Source organism: Ovis canadensis, chromosome 5, assembly GCF_042477335.2.
Source record: "Ovis canadensis isolate MfBH-ARS-UI-01 breed Bighorn chromosome 5, ARS-UI_OviCan_v2, whole genome shotgun sequence".
NCBI lineage: Eukaryota > Metazoa > Chordata > Mammalia > Artiodactyla > Bovidae > Ovis > Ovis canadensis.
This window is the reverse complement of record NC_091249.1, coordinates 26,071,290-26,085,407: the sequence shown is the minus strand read 5'-3', so window position 1 is coordinate 26,085,407 and position 14,118 is coordinate 26,071,290. Positions and strand designations below refer to the sequence as shown.

The 14,118-nt window shown below is 44.7% G+C and overlaps 1 long non-coding RNA gene across 1 annotated transcript; it reads left to right on the top strand.

The window, feature by feature from the left end:
- The first annotated feature begins 653 nt into the window (after nucleotides 1–653).
- Nucleotides 654–11,746, top strand: LOC138440890 (uncharacterized). Its single transcript, XR_011257169.1, has 3 exons — nucleotides 654–879; nucleotides 10,968–11,094; nucleotides 11,448–11,746. It is a non-coding gene; the product is annotated as an uncharacterized lncRNA (long non-coding RNA).
- The last annotated feature ends 2,372 nt before the right edge of the window (nucleotides 11,747–14,118 follow it).

Here is a 14,118-nt window from a genome sequence, read left to right as displayed (position 1 = left end):
TGTTGGAGAAGACTCTTGAGAGTCCCTTGGACTGCAAGGAGATCCAACCAGTCCATTCTGAAGGAGATCAGTCCTGGGATTTCTTTGGAAGGAATGATGCTAAAGCTGAAGCTCCAGTACTCTGGCCACCTGATGAGAAGAGTTGACTCATTGGAAAAGACTCTGATGCTGGGAGGGATTGGGGGCAGGAGGAGAACGGGACAACCAAGGATGAGATGGCTGGATGGCATCACGGACTCGATGGACGTGAGTCTGAGTGACTCCAGGAGATGGTGATGGACAGGGAGGCCTGGCGTGCTGCGACTCATGGGGTCGCAAAGAGTCGGACACGACTGAGCGACTGAACTGAACTGAACTGAGCAAAGTACTGTCTCTGCCATTAGGGAGGGGAGGTGTTAATCTCTTCCAGTGAGGGGCAGGGTTCCCTGAGGCAGTTCTTTTTTTTTTTTTTTTTTGTGGCAGTTCTTCACATAGGATTATAATAACAAAGGTGGCCAGGCGGTAAAGGATCTGCCTAACAATGCAGGTGGCAGCCCCCGCCTCCCACCTCCGAGTCTGGGTGGGTCCGGCTGGGCCCGTCTCTCCCACTGCAGGTTGAGGCCGCGCTTGCGTCACATCCGCGCGGACAATCCCCGTGGTGAGCCCAGGAGGAGGGGGACTCCCGGTGCAGCACCCCAATCCAGCAGCCGTGAGGAGCCTGTCACGCCTGCCCTCCATCCGAGTCACAACCGGTGTCGGTGTCGGTGTCGGGCACGGGCTGAGCTGCTTCGCTGGAGAGCCCTTCCCCAGGACGTGAGCCTCTGGGTCGGACTAGATGACGATCTATCTGCTGCGGACAGACCAAGAAGATAGGTGGCCGGGGCCCCTCTGCTGCACGCGGTGGGTCTGTGGCACGCCAGCCCGGGTGGTGGGGCCGGGTCGTAGGAGGCTCTGGGGGTGGACGGGGCCGTCCGGCGCCTCAGACGTCGCCGGACCGCCGTCCTGTGTGTGGCGGTGGGACCCCGTGCTTGTTTTCCTAGTGGCCTGTCCGTGTCTCAGCCTTTCTGGTCCCTGGAGAGTGCATGCGACCCTGTCCCGCGGCCCTCGCTGTGTGTGGTGACCGCCGCTCCCCATCGCTGCTGGCCTCACCCCCGACCCAGCACCCCACACCCGGTTCTGGACTGGTGACCGCCCGCGCTCGCTTCCCCTATCTGGGACCGAACCCGTCTCGTCTCACGTGGGTGGCGACTCTGGCGGAGTAGTGCGTGAGGGTGAAGGAGGAAACAGACAGAGCTGGACTCCATCTTAGGCTAGGGTAGAACATTAAGCTACAGCATGGTCACGCTCCCAGTGGACTCTGAACTTTGTGCCAGGAGTCTATAGAAATGGCAAACCGATGGAAAACCAAACCCCTGGATAAAAGAGCCTCAGGACCTGGACTCTCCCTTGCCTAAAAGAATATGCTAACTATCTCTGTAACAGAACAAAGTGGTAAATTCCATTATGTTTACCGGGATATGACCACAGGCCTATTGATAAATATCCACTATTTATCCAGTCTTGTGACATATGAATCATGGGTTAACTTTGATCGTATCTTTTACCTTGTCCAGACTAGTTTCAAGGAATTTGGGGAGGAGGGTTTGAGCAAGTACACTTAGGGTATATAAGGTTTTCACAAACACTGGTCGTGGTCCTTGGCTAAGAGGAGACTGCCTTGGGCCCCCCGGTGTCATAAACTGCACTCCACTAGCTGCATTGTCCTTCTGAGTGAGTTTGTTTCCCAGAAGGCGTGGCTACAACAAGGGCCCCGGTGCTTGGTACTCGGCGGGAGAGTGTTCTCCCAGGCCGGCTGTGGCTCTGGGTGTTAGCGGTGGTGGGCGCGAGCCCAGGGAATGTGGCCCCCGGGGAGACCATTCGGCGTCTTGGGTGTCGCGGGACCGCCCCTGTGCTGGAGGCCTCTGGCCGTGAGATCCCTCGGCTGCCCCGGCGGCCGACTCGCTTCCGGGTCTTGTGGAAGGCCCTGGGGACCCTCGCAATGGCGCGCGGCCACCCACCTCCACGGCTGGTTCTTTGCTGCCGCCGCGTCTTTGTGAAGTAGGCCCGCGTGGCAGCACCCCGTCGGTGCCCCTCTCCGTCAGTCCTGTCTACTGATCTCTGGGGCCCCGCCCTGGTGCGTCTGCTCCCCTGGCCCAACGTGGTCCCGCTCCGTTGCCTGTCGTCGCCGTCCGTCCGCTGACGTCGTTGCGTGCTGAACCAGGGGCAGCGCTCGTGCCCCGCTCGTGCACCTATCTCCGCGTTCAGCTCCGATGTGCTCGCCATAGCGTGGATCCCGGGCGGAGGACCTGAGGGAGGTTCGGCCGTTCCGGGAGCTCCGGGCCAGTGTCTCAGGCCCCGCTCCTGGCCCCGCCTGGAATGCCGATCAGCCACGAGGCTCGCACCCTGGTTCCTCCACGCCGTCGCGGAGGCGCTCTGCGTCCCTTGTAGACCGAGCACTGAGGGAGACCATCCTCGCCCAGGGCAGAACCGGTCGGCAGGGGTCCCCTGGTGATCGCTTTCCCCGTTCCTCGCCTCGTTGGGTTCCGCTGCCGGTGGTCCCCCCTGCGCCCCTTGCCCGGCTCCCTGTGCTCGCTTCCTGGGGTTTCCGTGGTAGCTGGGGCTTCCCTCCTGCTCAGCTGGTAAACAATCCGCCTGCAATGCAGGAGACCCCGGTTCGATTCCTGGGTTGGGAAGATGCGCTGGAGAAGGGATTGATGCTTGTGAACTGTGGTGTTGGAGAAGACTCTTGAGAGTCCCTTGGACTGCAAGGAGATCCAACCAGTCCATTCTGAAGGAGATCAGTCCTGGGATTTCTTTGGAAGGAATGATGCTAAAGCTGAAGCTCCAGTACTTTGGCCATGTGATGAGAAGAGTTGACTCATTGGAAAAGACTCTGATGCTGGGAGGGATTGGGGGCAGGAGGAGAAGGGGACGACCGAGGATGAGATGGCTGGATGGCATCACAGACTCAATGGACGTGAGTCTGAGTGAACTCCGGGAGTTGGTGATGGACAGGGAGGCCTGGTGTGCTGCAATTCATGGGGTCACAAAGAGTCGGACACGACTGAGCGACTGAACTGAACTGAAGCACTCTAGTATTCTGGCCTGGAGAATGCCATGGACTGTATAGTCAATGGGGTCACAGATTCAGACATGACTGAGCGACTTTCACTTTCACATGTACCAATGCAGGAGAGGCAAGAGATGTGGGTGAGTTGGATCCCTGGGTCAGGAAGATCCCCTGGAGTAGAAAATGACAACCTACTTCGGTATTCTTGCCTAGAAAATTCCACAGACAGAGGTGCCTGGTGGGCTAAAGTCCACAGGGTCTCAAAGAGTTGGGTATCACAGAGCCTCTGAGCAAAACTAATAACAAAAACAATGAAAAAGAAAAGCAGCAGACCTAGCATAGAGTCTGAATAGGCTCTTCCTTGAGAAATGATGTCCCTTACAGATGGTGCAGAGCCCTATATCACGGTCACAGGATAAAAATCTCTGGAACTGACCAAGCCCAATAGCAACTGTTGCCATAAGACTCTGGATATAAACCGGTCAGTTCCCTGACCCCATGTAAAGTAAAATACTCATCCTACTATACACCCTATAGCATCCTAACCCTGTAAAAATTGGCCAAAAGCCTTCAAAAGCTTTTGGCTCCCCCTTGAGTCGAGTTCTAATAGCATCTCCCACTCTAAGAAAGTTTATCCTTCTGTCGTTCTGCCTCATGTCTGGAAATTCTTTTCCAACACATGCACGGACCAGGACACATGGATCAACTTGTTTGCAGGACAGAGGTAGGGTCGGGGATGTGCAGAGCAAACTTGTAATTACCAAGGCATAAGGGAGGAGGAATAAATTGGGACACTGGGATGGAAGTGTACGTGCTACTATCTATAGAATAGATGACTGATGGGGTCCTGCTTTGTAGCCCAAGGAATTCTACTCTGTACTCTGTAATGGTCTATATGGGAGAAAAATTTAAGAAGAGCTTATCCACAGTGCTGTGCTAGCTTCAGTTGTCCAGCATGACTAATTCACGGGACAACTGAAGTTAGCACAGCATTGTGGATCAGCTATATTCCAATAAAAATTATAAATTAATTAACTAATAAAATTTCTTCCAGTGTTAAATGTACACCTGAGCACTTAATGTACCTTCCTCACATCCTGTGGCTTGACTGAGACTTGTCCTCGCATGCCCTTAAGCTGACTTCCAGAGCCACTTCCTACCAGAGCCACAAGCTCTAGGATTCTTTAGCTTAAGTATCCATTGAGTGGCAACAGGGCATGGATGGGTGGAAGGCTAGCGCTGTCGAAGACCAAAGATGAAAATGGAGCCAGTCCCTTTATTACAGATGGTGAGTTCACCATAAGTTCCACGTTTCTTAACAAGAGGCACAGTTCCATGCCTGGCCACACAGTTTTGCACCAAGTCTTTGCCCCTAGAGGACCCAAGAGGCTCAAGTTCCAGGCAGGACTGACCTGGATCATCCTCCTCTCTATACTTGCGCCATCTTGAAACAGAATTGAAGGAGTCCTTGGGCCTGGAAAAAGGAGATAACGATTTCAAAGGCCTGTGCTGGATCACCTGACTTCGGGGAAAACAAAACTGAACTTAAAAGTTTCACCTCGATACTCCCGGCAGATTGCATCAGCCCGAGACTTTCAACTCCCTGCCCTGGACCCCACTGTTGTTCAACCGCAAACTGCCCTCTCAGCTAAAGATTACCCAGAACGCCCCGACTTACTAAATCTTCCCATATCGCTTCCGCAAACCTCGCCTTAAATATGAAACCTCCCTGATCCCGCACGCGCTCAGCTTGGTCGTTAGACCGACAGTCGCCTCTCCTTGACTGAATAAAGGTAACCTGTCTCTGTTGAGGTCGTCTTCCTTTCTCATTGCCTCGTCTCGAACTGTACCTTACAAGAATCACGAATGTGGAGAAGATAGCAGAGGCAGTCCCAGTTCAGTTCAGTTCACTTCAGTCGCTCAATCGTGTCCGACTCTTTGCGACCCCATGAATCGCACCACGCCAGGCCTCCCTGTCCATCACCATCTCCCGGAGTTCACTCAGACTCACGTCCATCGAGTCCGTGATGCCATCCAGCCATCTCATCCTCTGTCGCCCCGTTCTCCTCCTGCCCCCAATCCCTCCCAGCATCATAGTCTTTTCCAATGAGTCAACTCTTCTCATGAGGTGGCCAAAGTACTGGAGTTTCTGCTTTAGCATCATTCCTTCCAAAGAAATCCCAGGGCTCATCTCCTTCAGAATGGACTGGTTGGGTCTCCTTGCAGTCCAAGGGACTCTCAAGAGTCTTCTCCAACACCGCAGTTCAAAAGCATCAATTCTTCGGCACTCAGCCTTCTTCACAGTCCAACTCTCACATCCATACATGGACTACAGGAAAAACCATAGCCTTGACTAGACACACCTTAGTCGGCAAAGTAATGTCTCTGCTTTTGAATATGCTATCTAGGTTGGTCATAACTTTTCTTCCAAGGAGTAAGCGTCTTTTAATTTCATGGCTGCAGTCACCATCTGCAGTGATTTTTGAGCCCCCCCCCAAAATAAAGTCTGACACTGTTTCCACTGTTTCCCCATCTATTTCCCATGAAGTGATGGGACCAGATGCCATGATCTTCGTTTTCTGAATGTTGAGCTTTAAGCCAACTTTTTCACTCTCCTCTTTCACTTTCATCAAGAGGCTTTTCAGCTCCTCTTCACTTTCTCCCGTAAGGGTGGTGTCATCTGCATATCTGAGGTGATTGCTATTTCTCCCGGCAATCTTGATTCCAGCTTGTGTTTCTTCCAGTCCAGTGTTTCTTCCAGTCCAGCGTTTCTCATGATGTACTCTGCATAGAAGTTAAGTAAGGAGGGTGACAATATACAGCCTTGACATACTCCTTTTCCTATTTGGAACCAGTCTGTTGTTCCATGTCCAGTTCTAACTGTTGCTTCCTGACCTGCATACAGATTTCTCAAGAGGCAGGTCAGGTGGTCTGGTATTCCCATCTCTTTCAGAATTTTCCACAGTTGATTGTGATCCACACAGTCAAAGGCTTTGGCACAGTCAATAAAGCAGAAATAGATGTTTTTCTGGAACTCTTGCTTTTTCCATGATCCAGCGGATGTTGGCCATTTGATCTCTGGTTCCTCTGCCTTTTCTAAAACCAGCTTGAACATCTGGAAGTTCACGGTTCACGTATTGCTGAAGCCTGGCTTGGAGAATTTTGAGCATTACTTTACTAGCATGTGCGATGAGTGCAATTGTGTGGTAGTTTGAGCATTCTTTGGCATTGCCTTTCTTTGGGATTGGAATGAAAACTGACCTTTCCCAGTCCTGTGGCCACTGCTGAGTTTTCCAAATTTGCTGGCATATTCCTCTTTTTATATGTTTATCTCTCCCTGGGCCTGTCTTATGTAAATTGGGCCAGATGGGAGTGTTGTTTGTTTTACCCGAGGTTCTCACTCTGGTCCTCGAACCTTCTTTTGTTCTATTTTTGCGGGCTTTTCCCTTCCTTGTCTTTTAGCCACTGCCATTTTGGACTCATTTTCCGTATTCTACCTACCTAACACTTAGAATCATATATTTTCTAGCCTTTTCACATTGTCTCCTTTCAGGTTGCAATACAGTTTTAATACAAGTTTCCTTCGTGTGTTTTCATAGTTTGATATTAACACTTCATTCCTTTTCATTAGTGAACATTATTTGATTGTATGGATGTACCACTGACTATTTGACTCTTGCCAGATTTGTTGCTTACCTGTTAACTTCTGCTCCCTGGGCCCCATACAACTATTTGTGTATGACTTTTGTGTGACTACAAGAGTTGTCCTCATTTCAACAAATAACAAGGAGTGGTATAGCTGGGTCTTAAGATACTTAGTAAGGTAACAGTATATTTTGTTTTCAAAGAATGCTGCTGTCTTCCTTGATAGGGGTATCAAATTCCATTTTCCTCAGCAGTAAATTCCCTTGCCAATTCAGGAGCCTCCAGTTGGATCCTTGCTCTGGGAAGATTCCATGAAGAAGGAAATGGCAAAACACTCCAGTATTCTTGCCTGGAGCACCCCTATGGAGCCTGGAATAGTTAATTATAGTCCATGGGGTTACGGAGAGTGGGACTCACAGTCGCCACCTAGCGACTAAACAACAACAGCAGAGAATGAGGATGATCTTCACATCTAATTGGGTATTCTGAGTATTTTTCTTGTTAGTCATGAGTGTGTAGTGACAGTTTATTGTTTTATTTGCAGTTTCCAATCGACATTTGATGTTCAGCTTGTTTTCATATTTCCTATTTCCCTTCTGTATATGTTTTTTGGTCAACTGTTGAGATCATTTGCCCATTGTTAATTAGATTATTTTATCTTCTTACTGTTGAGTTTTCATAGTTGTGGGGCTATTTTGAATACTAGTCATTTATCATATGTGTGGTATTGAGCTTAATTGCCCAGTCGTGTCTGACTCTTTGTGACTCTGTGGACTGTAGCCCATCAGGCTCCTCTGTCCATGGGGATTCTCCAGGCAAGAATACTGGAATGAGTAGCCTATCCATTCTCCAGGGAATCTTCCCAACCCAGGAATCGAACCAGGGTCTCCTGCATTGCAGATGGACTCTTTTTCAGCTGAGCTACAAGAATGCCCCATTTATCACATAAGTGATTTGCAAATATTTTCTCCTATCCTGTGACTTGGCTTATCATTCTCTTAACATTCTCTTTCTCAGAGGAGGCATTTTCTATTAATAAAGTGAAATTATACTTATTTTCTTTTATAGGCCTTGTGTTTGTTGTTTGAAAATTAATCATCAAAGCCAAGGTGACTTAATTTCCTTCTGTGAAATTTGCAGGAGTTTCTTCCTTCTGTACTGTACATTTAGATCTGTGATGATTTTGAGGGTTTTTCTGGTAAAATATGTAGTCCTGTGTCAACATTCATTTTATTTATGTGTTTGTGAATATCTATTAATTCTTGCACTATTTGTTAAAAAACGTATATTTTCATTTGAATTGTCTTTCCTTTTCTTTGTCCAACTTCAATGTGGCTCTCTAGGAAGATACTGATTTTCTTCCAATATTAGGATAAGTCTTGCCCCATTGTTTTTGAAGTTTCAATTTTTTATTTTCCAGATTATTATTATTATTCTCATCATCTTTACACTTTTCTGTGGTTCAGGCACATCAGCCTCTCTTGTTATGGAACAGGGGCTCTAAAGCAGGCAGGCTTGGTTGCCCCGGGATGTGCAGGACTTCAATTCCTGGAGCAGGGTTCTTACCTGCATCCCTTGCATTGCAAGGCAGATTCTTAAGCACGAGGCTACCAGGGAACACTCTGAGTATGTCTCTTTAACCAAGAGTTATCTGTTGTTGGAGTATCTTTCAAATGTTTCACAGAGATAGTTATATGCCACAGAATCACTATTTGAATCTACCTACAGAGTTCAGGAACATGTTCTTTCTTAGGAAATAGAAGTTGCCTCTATTTCTTGTTTGTGATGATAAATGGATGCCTGATATTACTAAATCCTTTAAATTTTCATTTCCCCTGTGTGTCTTCCTCATATTAGTTATTTCTTTCTTCCCTTGCAGTCATGACTACATGTTTATCATTGAATCTGAGCAAACTCTAGGAGATAGTGAAGGACAGAGGCGCCAGGCATGCTGCAGTCCATAGGACCACAAAGAGTCAGAAAAGACTGAGCAACTGAACAACAAGAATGCCGCTTTTAGTCAGTCCACCTGCATAATTTATATTCTTTTCGATGAATTTTTTCTTAAAGATTTATTTATTATTAATTTATTTATTTATTTATTTTTGGCTGCCCTGGGTCTTCCTTGCTTCACACAGGCTTTCTCTAGTTTCAGTAAGAGAGAGCCAGTCTCTAGTTGCGGTGAGCAGTTGTCTCATTGGGATGCCTTTTCTTGTGGAGCATCGATTCTATGGGCAAGAGCTTCAGTGGTAGCGGTATGCTGTCTCAGTAGTTCTGGCTCTAGGGCTCTAGAGAGCAGAGTCAGTACTTGTGGCCCATTGGCTTAGTTGCCACTTTGCATGTGGGCTCTTCCTAAAGCAGGGGTCAAGCTCATGTCCACTGCATTGGCAGGTGGATTCTCAACCACTGACCACCAGCGAATACCCATTTCTAATGAATTTTCAAAGGTATCTTTCAAACTTGTCATATTAATGACTAATTCTCTCAATTTTTTCCTCAAAATGGCTTTGTATCCTAAATTTTTCCTAATTGTGCTTGCTAACAAAATTCTAGGAAGTTTTTTTTTTTTTTACATGAAATTATTAAATATTTCAGTCAACTTGATTCTTGTTTTAGTTTATGTTTGTCCCGGAAAGAAGTCCAATCTGATTGTAGTCTTTTCCTGTACATAAAAGTTTACCTCTGGCTTTTTATAATATATTCTCTTTGCCTTTGTTTTTTTCTCCTTTTGGATATAACATGCACTGGTCTCCATTTTAGGAGTTTTGATTTTTTTGTTCACTGGGTTTCTTGGACAGGTGTTGTCTGTCATTAATGTTAGGAAAACCTCAGTGCTTTTGATTTATGTTTCTCTTTTCATTTAGTTATTTTCACTAGCTGTACCTGAAATATCCCATTAATAAAATGTCATGTCATGTCAGGTTTCATGAATATTTTGTTCTGTGTTTTTTTATATGTTTAGTCTTTGTGTTAGACTCTAGTGAAACAGGTGTTTGGGGCATACATGTCTTTAGAGCAAAATATTTGAGGAATATTTTTAAACTGTCTTTCTTTTCTCTTCCTAGTATTAGGACTCCAGCTTGACCATTGAGTCATGCTCTGATGGTTGTGGGATAACTCCTTCATTTCAAGTTTTTCTTTCTCTTCTTGTGAGATGGAGAATCACAACATTTAAATTCACAAATCACAGACTAGATTTACACGTCTCTAGGGTTATAGTGGCTACTGGCGAAACACTTGTTCTTGAAATTGCAAGATAGAAGCCTTATGTTCTTTTGGAGGAAGCCAATGATGATACCTTCACATATTTTATGATCACAGGAAAATTCATCCTCAAAGTATTATGGATGTTGATGTAACTGTAGCTCTTAACCTGTGCTTAAAGGCAGTAAGGCCCAGGATATACTGTTAGTGTGTGATGACAAAGAGTCTGGTGTGTAACTGCACTGTGTGTTTAAAGTTTGGCTCAAAGTGCCCAGAGACACTTGGGTAGAGTAAACTTTGTGGTCTAACATAATGAGTGATTCTTCATCTCTGAGTTCTAAGGTTGAAATCACTTGCTATTTGCATCAAGTTTTATGTAGAGAGAAGAGAAAAGCAGATTCTGTGATTACTATCAACCAACTTAAAGGCAGTGTTTCTTCAGCAGAATATTTATATTCAGACAGGTACAGGTGATTTTTTTTTCCAAAAGACTTGGAGGACATTGGGACAGTGTGGACAGCTGGGCTTGGGTCAAATTTGAGTTATACTGGTCACCTGGCCTCTGATGTTAGGTTGTACAACTAGAAAAGGCTTTCCAGTTTTTTTACTGGGTTTTTATTCATTGAAACCCTATGCAATGTTGATCATCTGCCCCATGGGGTAGTGTAAAATGTAGACCATAAGGAAGAAGATGAAAGAATTTTTCCACAGGAAATCAGTGTTCCTGAAATTGTATTTGTTTCATTTGTAAAGGATTTCTGTCATTTCCCTATATTCTCTGGGTTGGCCATGATTGTGATATAAGTAATACTGTGATCATAGAAATGATGTGTAAACAATTTCATTTCTTCCTGATGCTATACCATTATTGAGGAAGTGTGGAGTGTAAGTTTCTCATGATCAAGTCATAGCATAACTCTTGTTAAAGAACAGAATCACACGTAAGCTGCATAATATTTACAAATGGAGTATAAATGTCTAGTGTGTCAGTCTCTTGCATCTCACTGTGCACATATTTTGGGTGTTTTAGGACTCATTGGCCTTTGAGGATGTGGCTGTGAATTTCACCTGGGAGGAGTGGCTTTTACTGGATTCCTCACAGAAGAAACTCCATAGAGACATGATGTTGGAAAGTATCAGGAATTTGGCGTCAGTAGGTAAGAATGACAAAATTCCCTTCATTGATCTATTAGAGAAGTGTTTCTTACCTGTCTATAATGTTCAAAGATGTGGAGTGTGGAAAGACAATACATCGGTAGAGAAACTATGAGGGAAGAAAGGGCAGTTCTCCTCCAGTCCAAAAGTTAGGGCTTGACTCTTTCACCTCTCTGGCCTGGGTTCAATCCCTGGTTCAGGAAGTATATCCCACAAGCTGCACAACATGGCAGAAAAAAAAAAAAAGAAATAGAAACTGGGCAGGGTCAGAATTCATCATGGACCTAAAATCCAGTGAATTTTTCTTTAATTTCTAGTACTCTCAGTCATATTTTTTTCTGGTTCTGCATTTCAGTGGCAAAACAGCCAGATCATGACATTGATGAACAGGAGAAAAACCATGGGCAAAAATTAAGGTGAGCCATATTCATGATACCCGGCATGTCTCATGTCCAAATATTGGTGTATAATGAAAATTTTATGGGAATCAAAAGAAATAGCCCCATCTTCAAATTTATTTATTCTTGAAAATGTCTCTCCAAAATGTTTTCTTAAATATGGAAGAGATGTTGCATGTTTCCAATGTAATTTGTTTACAGTTCATATTTATAAACTCTATATTTGAATATAAATTTTTTTTAATTTTATTATTTATGTATTTCTTGTTGTAGAGTTTGGGCTTCAGTACTTTTGGTCTCAGGCCATAGAGTTTAGGCTCAATAGGTGTGGTACAAGAGCTTAGTTTCTCCACAGCATATGGAATCTTCCAAGACCCGGGATTGACCCCATGTCTCCAACGTTGGCAGGTGGATTCTTTACCACTAAGCCACCAGGGAAGCCCTCAATATCACTTTTTAACAGAAAGGTTTAAATTCTGTTGGAAGGCATTCTGTATATTCAACTTGTTACAATTCACACAAGATAGAAAACCTCACTATTCCTATAAATCATAATAAATACAAAAATGAAAAATAATAAAGGTATTTAGAATGTTGTTCTTATAATTTACAGAAGGCCAATGATAGAGAAACTCTGTGAAAGTAAAGACATTAGTTTCTTTGGAGAAAACTTCAATCTTATTACAACTCTCAAAATAAGGGGGAAAACTCCTGATTTAAAACTGTGGGAATGCAATGCATATGAAAATACCTTCATGAGTGGTTCATCCCTTACTAGATACATGAAATCTCACATTGAAGACAAATCAAGAGAACATTGAAAGTACCCTGAGAAGGTATGTAAATGCAAAGAATGTGGGAAAGCATTCTTTTCTCCCAGTGCTCTCATATCACATGAAAGGAGTCACACTGGAGAGAAACTCTATGAATGTTTACAATGTGGAATAGTTTTTTTATATAAAAACTCTTTGCAACAGCACAAAAGAACTCACACAGGGGAGAAACTCTATGAATGTAAGAAATGTGGGAAAGCCTTCTTGTGGAGAATAACTTACCGGAATCACATGTTAACACACACTGGAGATTTACCTTATAAATGTCAGAAGTATGAGAAGGCATTCCTTACTCCCAGTTGGCTTAGAAGTCATGAAAGGAAACACAATAGAGAGAAACTCTATCAAGATAAGCACTGTGGAAAAGCCTTTAAAAGTCCTGAAAATGTTACAGTACGTGAAAGAATTCATAGGGGAGGGAAACCCTATGAATGTAACCAGTGTGGGGAAACCTTCAATAATTTGAGTTCCTTAAAGGCACACAAAACAGTTCACACAGGAGAGACACAATATATATGTAAAATATGTTCTAAAGTATCAACTTGTGCTAGCGCTCTTCAAATACAAAAACAATATAAGGGCATACAATGTGGGAAAGCCTTCAGATTTAAGGAAAGCCTCTAGAAACACATGGTAACACACACTGGAGATGGCCCTTATAAATGTAAGGAATGTAAGAGAGCATTCATTAATTTCAATTCTCTTAAAATACATGAAAGGAGTCACACTGGAAAGAAACCCTATGAATGTTTACAATGTGGAAAAATTTTTCCATATCAAAACTACTTCCAAGAGCACAAAAGAACTAACACTGGATAGAAACCTTATGAACGTAAAGAATGTGAGAACACCTTCATGTGTAAAGTAACTTTTCGAAGACACATGGTAACACACTGGTGATTTACCTTTCCAATGTCAGAAATGTGAGAAAGAATTCATTTTTCCCTGTGATCGTCAAAAGCATGAATGGAATCACAATGTAGAGAAACCATATCAATGTAAACAATGTGGAAAAGCCTGTAAAAGTCCTGAAAGTATTTTAAAAAATGAAAGAATTCACAGGGCAGAGAAGCCCTATGAATGTAAGCAATGTGGTAAAGCCTTCCATTATTTGAGTTCCTTCAGTTCAGTCAGTTCAGTCGCTCAGTCGTGTCCGACTCTTTGCGACCCCATGAATTGCAGCATGCCAGGCCTCCCTGTCCATCACCATCTCCCGGAGTTCACTCAGACTCACGTCCGTTGAGTCAGTGATGCCATCTAGCCATCTCATCCTCTGTCATCCCCTTCTCCTCCTGCCCCCAATCCCTCCCAGCATCAAAGTCTTTTCCAATAAGTCAACTCTTTGCATGAGGTGGCCAAAGTACTGGAGTTTCAGCTTTAGCATCATTCCTTCCAAAGAACACCCAGGGCTGATCTCCGTCAGAATGGACTGGTTGGTTCTCCTTGCAGTCCAAGGGACTCTCAAGAGTCTTCTCCAACACCACAGTTCAAAAGCATCAATTCTTCGGCACTCAGCCTTCTTCACAGTCCAACTCTCACATCCATACATGACCACAGGAAAAACCATAGCCTTGACTAGATGGACCTTAGTCGGCAAAGTAATGTCTCTGCTTTTGAATATACTATCTAGGTTGGTCATAACTTTTCTTCCAAGGAGTAAGTGTCTTTTAATTTCATGGCTGCAGTCACCATCTGCAGTGATTTTGGAGCCCCCCAAAATAAAGTCTGACACTGTTTCCACTGTTTCCCCATCTATTTGCCATGAAGTGATGGGACCAGATGCCATGATCTTCGT